General features: G+C 42.0%; 1 non-coding gene across 1 annotated transcript; it reads left to right on the top strand.

The window, feature by feature from the left end:
* Window positions 1-2028: 2028 nt before the first annotated feature.
* Window positions 2029-2135, top strand: LOC146929363 (small nucleolar RNA R71). The gene has a single exon (XR_015009093.1). It is a non-coding gene; the product is annotated as a small nucleolar RNA R71 (small nucleolar RNA).
* Window positions 2136-8937: the final 6802 nt, after the last annotated feature.

The following is an 8937-nucleotide window of genomic DNA, read 5'->3' as shown; positions in this document are numbered from 1 at the left end:
TGAAGGTTTGAAGTTTAAGAGTTATGGAGGTTTAGAGAGAGGGTTAGAAGATGAAAGAAGTTTGTGGTTTGAGAATGAATGGAGAAGAAGAAGAAAAATTAGGTTTATAGTGGCTAGAAGTCGGGCACGGCCGTGCCACTCTTTGGCACGGGCCGTGCCAACACTCTGACTTTGGTCCTTAGTTTTTGTTCACAAAACATGGCACGGCCGTGCCAACCTTAGCACGGGCTGTGCCAACTTTCTGACTTCGTGGCTTCAAAATTTTTCCATTTTTTCGAATCAACTTGGACAATTACCTACAAAAACACTTAAAATAAAGAAAAACAAAACAAAAGCAATTAAATGCGTGGGTTGCCTCCCACGAAGCGCTCTTTTAATGTCATTAGCTTGACGGTTAGAAAGAGTCCTTAGAATGGATCAAAGATATCATATTGTGTAGATGACGCTATAAAACGTTCTTTCACAACATGATCGTTAAGTATGCAACAAGAGTAAAGAGCGGGACCTTTCATAACGTTTTCCAACTCAAATCCTACCATTTGATCACTCACTTGAAAGACTATCCTACCAAGTTTAACGTCAATGAGAGCTCCCGCAGTTGCGAGGAAAGGTCTACCTAGGATTATAGGGACGTCATCGTCCTCTTCAATGTCAACGACTACAAAATCAGTTGGGATGTATATCCCTTCTATCTTAACAGGTATGTCCTCGACAAATCCTACAAGTTTCATGGTAGAACGATCAGCTAGCTTTAATTCCATTTCGGTAGGTTTCAACTCTCCTATCCCTATCCTTTTAAGAAGAGACAAAGGCAGCAAACTAACACTAGCTCCTAAGTCACATAAGGCTTTGTTTATGGCTTCATTCCCATTTTCACATGGTATGGCAAAGCTACCTGGATCTCTAAGCTTAGGGGGTGCCTCTTGAATGATTGCACTAGTGTCCTTAGCCAAGGCTATTGTCTCATTATGCTCTATAGCCCTTTTCTTTGAAAAAATTTCCTTTAAAAACTTGGCATATAGAGGCATCCTAGACAAAGCTTCAGCAAAGGGAAGTTTAATGCAAATCTTTCTAAGTATGTTAACAAATTTTTCAAACTTACCCTCTAGTTTAAGCTTATCAGGATTTAAAGGGGATGGAGTTTTGTTTTCTTTAAGCGGTTTTGCTTCTTCTATCACAACTTTATCACCTAAAGGCTTGACATTTTCTTTCCCAATGTTTTTAACCTTAGCAAAAGTTTCGCCTAACTTACTACCCCCAAAAGATATGACATTAACTTGGGCTTTGGGATTGGCTTCGGTTTGACCAGGAAAGACTCCCGGTGTTTGGGAAGAGGTAGCCACTTGTTGGGCTATTTGGGCGATTTGAGTTTCAAGCATTTTAGAGTGAGTAGCAATAGAATCGACCTTGGTATTGAGCTTGGAAAGAGAATCATTCAGAAATCCAGTTTGGTTTTTAAGTTCTTGAAGTTGTTTGTTTTGGTTGGCAATGGAATTTTCCAACAAAATTTCCAAATTGGATTTTTGAGTGAATCTTTGGTTGTTTGCATAACCGGGTGGTGCTACTTGTCCATAGGGATTTTGGTTTTTATAAAAAATTTGATTTTGTCTCATCCCTTGGTTGTATTGAGCATAATTCATTTGCTCAACACCATTAATAGCACTACCTAGTTGGCAATCAACACCAGCATGACCAGTTATACCACATATTTCACAAGAAGGAGTAGAAGCAGAATTGATAGCACTAACATTGAGTTTTTCAAGTTTTTCAGTTAGTGTATCAATTTTAGAAGCAAGGTGGTCATAGTTAGAGACTTCGTACATACCTGCCTCCTTTTTGGAGGATGAAGAACTAGAGATGGCTCTCTCGTCGGTCCATTTGTAATGATTTTAAGCCATGTCTTCAATCAAGGCATACGCCTCCGTGTAGTTCTTGTTCATAAGTGCTCCACCTGCAGCTGCATCAACAGACATCTTAGTGGTATAAGACAAGCCATTATAAAAAGTGTGGACTATAAGCCACTTCTCTAGGCCATGGTGGGGACAAAGTCTTAGCATTTCTTTGAAACGCTCCCACGCATCATAGAGAGACTCCCCATCTTTTTGGTTGAACCGCGTAATTTGGTCTCTAAGTTTAGCGGTTTTAGATGGTGGAAAGAAACGGGCAAGGAATGCTTGCCTCATCTGATCCCATGAAGTAATGGAACCGACTTCGAGGGAATGGAACCAAGCGCTAGCTCTATCCTTTAAGGAAAAGGGAAAGAGATGAAGTCTTACGGCCTCTTGGTTCTCCTTCATGGTTCCACTAATTCGTAGGAAAACAGAGATGTGAAGATTGGGATCCTCAGTGGGGGATCCCGAGAATTGGTTTTGCTGCACCAAGTTAAGTAGGGCAAGCTTAATTTCGAAGTTGTCATCCTCAACCGTTGGGTACACAATAACAGCTTGTGGCTCAGCCGTAGACGGCATTGCATACTCTTTGAGAGTGCGATTGGCCATGGCGGTGTTATTTCGTGCGTCTCTCTTTCGTCTATGCAAATACCTTTCGATCTCGTTGATTATTACAACTTGATTTCTGGTTTTTCGCATAAAAAATTGAGAACCCAAGAAGTTAGTGATAACAGAAAAATAAAAATAAAAATAAAAACAGAAAAAGAAAGAGAAGAAGAGAGAATTCTAATCACTAAGAAAAAGCTAATTAAATTAGTTAACTCCCCGGCAACGGCGCCAAAAACTTGATAGGGCCAAACCGCAAGTGCACGGCCTATCGAAGTAATAGTAGTAAGTAGAGTTATCGTTCCGCTAGGGAGTTGGTCAATCCAATTAGCTTTTAGAAATTGATTAGAAGAGAAAGAAATAAGAAGTTGGAGAGTGCAGTTTTTGAAGGTAAATAACAATAATATTAAAAAGCCTCGGGATCATTGGTTCATCATAATAACGAATCTTTTCACAAACAAGCCTTAAACTTATAATTAAACGTTAATCCTAATTACTAAGGACAAGTCTCTCTTTAGCATATCACAGCTCCTCTCGAAGTCAGTGAGTGTATCCCTCCAACAACCACACCTATTCTCATGGGTGATTGCCTTTGGGACCCTTGAAGATCGAAACTTTATGTGTCCCAAGGTTTGCTAGACTATTCTCATGTTTCGCAAACCTTGTCTAAATTCACTTGTTCGGATATCAAAGCTCCGCGTTCGCTTTATGAATTGATATCTGTGATGATGAATTAACCATTATCAAACCCTCCGCGTTCGCTTCCACAGTTTGATAATAATTAATTCATGTTAAAACGGTGAATTTAGATTAGGAATTAGGGTAACAATTAATTAGGGTTTAAGACTTGGCTTGATCCGGATTACGTCATTAGACTTATCCAACGATCCCAAGACAAAGAAGTCTACTCACTCATGTTCATCGTAGACATGGGGGAAGAAGAGAGAAAATAACAGTAAAGTAAATTGCAAAGAAAGTAAACGAAAAATAAAGACTTTTATTAAAATAGCAATTGAAATAAACAAAGTAAAGGTTAATTGTTTATGGTGGAGAGCTACTCTATTTATAGCTTTGCATCTGACTTAGAAACTAAGCAACTAAAGGGATAAAACGGTAAAGCTGCAACAGGGTAACTTGGGCCCGAAGAAAAGCAGCAAAAGAGCATCCTGGGGACGGGCACGGCCATGCCACATGTTGGCACGGGCCGTGCCAAGCTTCTGAGTTTGGGGGAACATATTTTTGTCCCGTATCTTCGTATTCTTGCGCTGTATTTGCTCCAGTCCTCTTTCTTTCACTCCAAGGCACCTTCCACCATATATTTATTCCTAAAATAAAACAAAAGACAATTTGAAGTAAAATATTCTAATATAAAATAAAATGCAATAAAACTAAATCAAATCTAAAATAAAACTAAACTAAATAAGGCAATAAATATGACTATCTATGACTCATCACTTGTTTTCCAAAATCTGAATCACTTTACCCCAGCCGGCAGCTTGCCCTTCTTGAACAGCCTTCTGGGCGTCTTTCAATGAAGCCATACTAGCACTAGCTCTCCGGGGTTCTGCACCTTCAACAGTCAAGCCTTGAAATGATGTCCCTTCAACGGACCCTGCTTCAACACAAGAGAAAGATGACACTTGGCTAACCAGATATGCTTCCTCACCATGTACAGTGACAAGCTTACCATTTCTCATAAACTTGAGTTTTTGATGTAAAGTAGAAGTTACTGCCCCAGCGTCGTGAATCCATGGTCTTTCGAGGAGACAACTGTAAGAGGCATTGATGTCCATGACCTGGAAAGTAATCTGAAATGTCTCGGGACCAATGGTAATTGGCAAGTCTACTTCCCCAAGAACATCCTTGCGAGATCCGTCGAAAGCCTTAACCAAATAGCTACCTCCTCTTAGAGAGAGTCCATGATGACTCAACTGTCTCAGTGTAGACTCAGGCATTACGTTTAAGGATGATCCAGTATCCACCAACACATTGGATATCATGTCAGACTTACAGTGCACTGAGATATGCAGAGCCAAGTTGTGGTGTTTTCCTGCTTCGGGGAGCTCATCGTCACCAAACCCCAAGTTGTTGCAAGCAGTAATGTTACCCACTATTCCATCGAACTGATCCACAGAGACTTCATGATCAACATAAGCCTGTTCTAGTACTTTCATTAACACTTTCCTGTGAGCTTCTGAGCTCAAGAGCAGAGACAAAATGGATATCTTTGACGGAGTTTGCAGAAGCTGGTCAACAATTTTATAATCGCTCTTTTTGATAAGCCTCAGAATTTCGTCCAGATTAGACTTGTCAATAGATTGGCCTGATGGGCTGGTATTCTTGTTAACAGGAGGAGCAACTGGCGGAGTTATTGTAGCAACAGGTGTAACCACTTTCTTTTGGAACAAAGGTGGACGGACTTTTCCGCTTCTCAGAGCTGTAATTTCTCCAGCAACGTTATCAACCGTAGCTAGGGATACCAGAGGCACTTCCACCCCGTTCTCAATCATAGTTGCATCGTACTTGTAAGGGATTGCTTTTGTAGAGGCATAAGATACCGGACCAGGTAACCTGATCACTAAAGGTTCAACATTCCTTGTCTGAGATACACCTTCAGCCGGAGAATCATGAAACACTGGCACAATTACACAAACATCACTGGCAATCAAGTGCTTGCTATCCATTAGGCTCTGTATATCATCTTGCACCACACAACAGCCCATGGGATTTTGAAGACATTCTGAACAAGAAGCATGATCATGATTGAACAAAGAAGCCTGACAAAGTTTGACATGTAGCGGTACCAAGGGAGTAGCAACATTGCGGACATCCAACATGGGATCCTCTTGAGGAACAGGAACTCTTTCAAAAGCCTCGATCATGTTAACTGCGGCATGATTTGGAAGTGGGTTGTCAAGAACATGAGGGACACTATTTTCAAAAGTCAACCGTCCTCGGTCCATTAGGTCTTTTACAATATACTTCAGAGCAAGCAACCTTCAACATCGTGGCCTTGAGCGCCCTGATGGAATTCACATGTGAGATCCTGTCGGAACCTGGGAGGCAATGGCGTAGGTGGAGGCTTGCCTGGTCTGGTGACGCAGTGACCTTTAGCAAGTAGGGTTGGGAGCAGGTCAGCATACCGCATTGGTATTGGTGGAAAATAAGTCTTGGGCCGAGGGCCCTGTTGTTGCTGCTGTTGCTGTTGAGTAGGAGCTTGTGGTTGTACTTGTTGAGCAATAGCATTAACGGGCACTGGTGGTTGACCCGGTGGCAGAGGATATTGCTGGTAGAATGGCGGGAAGAAAGGATGTTGAGAGTATTGCATGTATTGGTAGGGCAGAGGTGACTGAGCAGCAGCTGTAGGCTGGTTACCAGATACCATTCCTACTTCGGATTCTTTCCTCTTATGGTGGCCATTACCATACTTCTTAGGTGCGCTAGCTGAAGACTCACCCTTTTCAAGAACAATGATACCCTCTCTGACAGCCTCCTCTAGACGAGTTCCCATAGTAACCATATCGGAGAAATTATTCGGCGCAGAAACTATCATTCTTTCAACATATTCCTTCTTCAAAGTCTTCAGGAACGTCTGTGTTAATTCTTCCTCATCAAGCCGAGGAGAAACACGGGCAGCTGCCCCTCTCCATCTCTGAGCATATTCACGGAAGGTTTCATCTGACTTTTGAGACAAAGATTTAAGAGAATCCCTATTCGGCTTCAAGCGGGTATTAAACTCATAGTGATTTTCAAAAGCAGCAGCGAGTTCCTCAAAAGTATGGATATTGTCTTTGCTCAAGCTAGTGTACCAGTCTGCCGCATCTTCCATCAAGCTATCCTGGAAGCAGTGGATCATCAACGCATCATTATCTGCGTAGTTGGCCATCTTTCGGACGTACCAAATGACATGGCTATGTGGACAAGAAGATCCATTGTATTTGTCAAAATATTGCACTTTGAACTTCTTAGGAACCTCAAATCGGGATACCAAGCATAGATCACGAGCCTTAGCAGAAACACCGTTCCCACGGCTAGCCTTGACCTCACGGAGTTCTCCAGCCAACTCTCTTAACTGTCTTCTCATGGCTTCCATTATAGGGTCTTGTCCACGTGGAGTATCAACATCAATTACCTATTGCACAGTGTGTACGACAGGGTCGGTAACAACAGTAGTCACTTGAGGCATAGAAGTGGGTGTAGTAGCAAAAGTTGTCACAGGAATCTGTCCTTGATTGCCAATACCAGAAATACCAGCCGCAGTATTAGGAGCATAGAAAGCTGGGAGTCCATAAGGATGTCCATTGGGCATAACAAACCGAGCATCAGTCATCACAGTAGATAGTGGAATAGATGGAATCACTTCAGTAGAAACTGGAACAGATGTGGCTGGTTGTTCTTGTGCAGCCATCATAGTGGACATAGCGTCATGAGCCTTAGCCAAGTCTTCTTTCATAACAGCCAATTCGGCACGGAGCTGAGCATTTTCTTCTTCAAAGTTAGCCATGTTTCTTCTCTTGTACAATCTTGTTTGATGAACTCTATCTGGTTGGTAAATCTTACGAGCACGAGCCACTTTTCAGACTGCAGCAGAAGAACCAGGAGGCAATGAGCACGAGAGAAGTCTTTTGGAACCAATGAATGCATATGATGCGTGAGATGTGTTAATGCATATGCAAAAAGACTCTTTTTTGTGTTATCAAAGGGTTTTTTAGACAAATTAGAAACTTGTAAACATTACTAAACAACTGAAACATCAAAACCAGACAGACCAATCAAACATCATAGAGTCTTACAAGATAATTCCTTTTGAAATACTAAGCCAAGGGATAGACTTTGAAATGTAAAACAACGTAATCAACTGGAAATAACAACAGGAAATGGAAATCCTCAAGCACGAGAAGTGGAAGCATCATCCTCAGACTCAGACTCAGACTCATAGCTGCAGTATCGGGCATAGAAGTTACGGGCACCCCTAGCCCTCTTGGAGTCCCTTATAAGCAACCTATCCTTTTCTTCAATTTCTTTCCTAGCTTTAGCCAACTCTTTTTTCAGTGTCAAGACCTCATGAGTCTTCTGCTCATCCTTTCCATCCAAAGTCATAATCAAGTTCTCAGCCTCATAGTATCTAGTCCTCCACTGATGCTTCTCTCGACTTTCCATAGCTAGATGCTCCTGATACTTCTCCTGAGTAGGTGGTAATAGAGGCAAAGGCATGGTAGGAATAGATGCAGACACATATCTCATAGCGGGGTAAGGCATACCAATCTTCTCGGCTTGGTTTATCACCCACTGGGTATAGGCCTCATGAGCAACACTGGATCTCACACCCATATGCTTCACCTCTTTCTTCCGAAGCTTATACCAAGCCTCTATGAAATCCTCTCTTATTCTTGTGGGTGCATTGGAGTAGTGGAAGAAGTAAGGAGATGTAGCAAGATTGATGGGCTTTTCCTTCATCGGAAAACCAAATTGTCGCAAGGCGAGCTCCGGGTTATAGTTGATTCCACCCCTGGTACCAAGAAGAGGTACGTTAAGAAACTTCCCACCACCGAAGATGATTTCCTTGACTCTAGAAGCGGGAGTGAGCCAAACCACTTCATTAGGAGTGAGAGCCATGATCCTCTGTGAAATAGACCAATTCTCTGGATTATCATGGAAAGACTTCGGAAGGTGCGAAATAAACCACTTATAGAGAAGGGGTACATAGCAAATAATGTATCCACGACCCTTGCCGGATCGATCGTGAATAGCATGGTATGTGTCAGCTAGCAAAACAGGAACCGGATTCTTGGAGTGGAAGATCATAATAGCATTCATGTCCACGAAGTCATCAAGATTTGGAAAGAGAATAAGCCCATAGATGAGGAGTGCAAGAATAGCCTCAAGAGTGTCTTGACAAGTGGTTTTGAGATTGGCTTTCTCAAGTAGATACTTTGAAGTGAACCCTCGGATGTGAGCCTTAGTGACAAGATTCTTGGAGACATCGGTGGTCTTGAGATAGAGATCTTTTGCAATAACCAACGGAGTAGGAGGATGCTCAAGTCCCGAGAAAGGTACCCCCTTAGCAATAGATAGCTCCATCAAGCAAGAATAAGCCTTGAGTGTGGGTACTAACTGAAAGTCGGGAAAAGTAAAGCACCGATACTCTCGATCATAGAATTGCACTAGAGTGTGCACAAGCTTCTCATCCACATTAGTCTAGAGAATAGTAAGTAAAGCCCCGTAACGATGTCGGAAACCAGTCGGATCCTCGATCTTGAGTGCCAAATCTCTCAAACTAGCCAAATCCACTTCCTTGAACTTGTAGGACTTAGTCTTTCCCATTCCTACAATGTTTACAAATTCAATTTGTCTAAGCCCTTCGATAACAATGCATGGAAAAAAGGTTTATGCATGTATGCATGTATGCATGATTATGTTCAATTTCGGAGAAAACATGGTG

The sequence above is a fragment of the Medicago sativa genome, chromosome 4, assembly GCF_051527215.1.
Source record: "Medicago sativa cultivar Bolivia chromosome 4, Bolivia_mono, whole genome shotgun sequence".
Classification (NCBI taxonomy): domain Eukaryota; kingdom Viridiplantae; phylum Streptophyta; class Magnoliopsida; order Fabales; family Fabaceae; genus Medicago; species Medicago sativa.
This window is presented reverse-complemented; position numbering and strand designations above follow the sequence as displayed.